A 2,414-nucleotide genomic window follows, 5' to 3' on the forward strand; every position below is an offset into this window, starting at 1 on the left:
ACCACTACCACCATCATCACCACCACCATCACTACCACTACCACAACCATCAACACCACCACCGTCACCATCACTACCACAACCATCATCACCACCACCATCACCACCACTACCACAACCATCAGCACCACCACCATCACCATCACTACCACAATCATCATCAGCACCATCACCACCACTACCACCACCATCATCAGCACCACATCACCACCACTACCACTATCATCATCAGCACCACCATCACCACCACCACTACCACCACCATCATCAGCACCACCATCACTACCACTACCACAATCATTATCAGCACCACCAGCACCACTACTACCACCTTCACCTCTATTTTCTCTTTCAGGTATCTATTTCCTTTCTTGCACTTCTAAGGATTATAAGACAGAACACCCTAAATTACAGTTAGACAACCACCGTTTCATGATAGTTTCCATCCTTTGACTTGAGAAAGGAGATTAGGTTAGGTACAAAAAGACATAGGGTAAATTTCTAGCTCTGATCTTCACTAATTCCTCTCTTTGTAAAAGAGTCATGTATATTCTCTCTGGGCCTCAATTTCCTCATATGTGAAGGATATGGTGGTTTCCATTGGTGATCCAAAGACAAATTACTCAGTAGGGATGAAATTGAAGAAAACCGACAGAATATAAAGTAAGTTCTAGTACTAGAGGCAATAGGGAATGGTGGGAACTACAGAGACTTGGAGAGCACAGGCACTTCTATCAGCTACAGCTCACCTCAACTACTATAGGGATGGTTAGGTCTTCCAACATGTCAAGACAGCCTTGAAACCTAGAATTATATTTAAACTGTATTAATTTTTAATTAATGCATCAAAATTTTGTAAATTGTTGAGGATCTTTTTTGAGTAAACACTACTACAGGTATCTGAGAAATATGCCTGGTTGGTCTGCCTTCTACTGGTATTCCTTTCTCCTCTGGTTTCCTAAATGCTCTTAGACAATTGTGTTAAGGTTCTTCAGCTTCTGAGACATTGTTGTGGATCTGAGCACTGAATATCTCATCCAGTGGGGAGAAAGGCTTTGGAGCGAGGACTTTCCCACAGAGACAAGCAAGGTTTCCCTAATTCTGATTTTCTGGGCTACTTAAAGTGTTGTCTTTAGATCAGTCTCCATCGTTTTCAAAAATGTGCTGTGGAACAGGTCTCATGGCAAACATCCATTCATCAAGAAGACAAAGATTCTCACCACTGGACTAATTGGTGGATGGATGGATGGCGAAGAGATTGAGATTGTTCACAGCTTCAGTTTGTTCGGCTCCACGGTCAACACTCTTGGCACCAGTAGCCAGGAAATAAAAAAAAAAATGTATTGCGATGGGAAAGGCTGCTGTTAGGCACGTCTCTAAAGTACTCAGGAGCAACGGTGTCTCTCTGGAGACTAAGGTGCGCCTGATACAGGCCATGGTCTTTGCAATCACTTGTTATGCATCAGAGAGTTGGACAATGACTGGGGAGGATAGAAGGAGAATTGATGCCTTTGAGCTGTGGTGCCGGAGAAGAGTATTGCATGTACCATGGACTGTCAAGAAAACAAACAGATCCATCCTAGAGAGGGTTAAACCAGGCTACTTCTTGGAGGCAAAGATTCCGGGGCTTCGTCTGACATACTTTGGATATGTTGTAAGGAGAGACAGGTCCTTGGAGAGGGACATCATGCTGGGTAGAGTGGAGGGACAGCACAGGAGGGGAAGACCCTCTATGAGGTGGATTGATTCAGTGACTGGGTTAATCAGGTTGGGTGTGCCAGAGGCAATGCGACTGGCACAGGATAGAGCAGGGTTTAGGGCTGTTGTACACAGGGTCACTATGAGTCGCAAACGACTTGACAGCACGTAACAACAACAACATACATCTTTTAAAAATTTGGGAGGTACTTCCTGAAATGAAGTGGTAAGATTTCTAGAATGAGTTTCTTTGCCTTCCATACCTTTTCAGATGTTGAGATTCTTGGGTTTTCCCTACTCTGTTTTTCATTAGTCACTACTCTGATCTAAACTACTGCCTCTGTCCTACACTTACCATGAAGAAACCAATCAGTCTGCCTCAGTTCTTCAGATCCCTCTGCTTTTAGGTATCTGGGACCCTTAAAGGCCTTCTTTGTCAACAACTGACAATTCCGTTGGCTGCACATTGGCCAATACTAACTGACTTTGCAATACGTCAGACTACCTGAGTGAGCTACCACACAGGAGAAGATGAAAGAACAAAGTAACCAAGAACTCAAGTTCTCAACCTAAAAATAGAACAATAACAATTTAATAGAACATTCAGAACAATTGTTGTTGTTATTATGTACAATCAAGTCAGAATCCACTCATAGCTAACCCTCAAGCAGGTTTTCAGAGACTATAAATCACATGGGGAAAGACTGCTTATTTTC

Source organism: Elephantulus edwardii, unplaced genomic scaffold (assembly GCF_000299155.1).
Source record: "Elephantulus edwardii isolate Elephantulus edwardi_28Jun2011 unplaced genomic scaffold, EleEdw1.0 scaffold00167, whole genome shotgun sequence".
In the NCBI taxonomy this organism is placed as follows: Eukaryota; Metazoa; Chordata; class Mammalia; order Macroscelidea; family Macroscelididae; genus Elephantulus; species Elephantulus edwardii.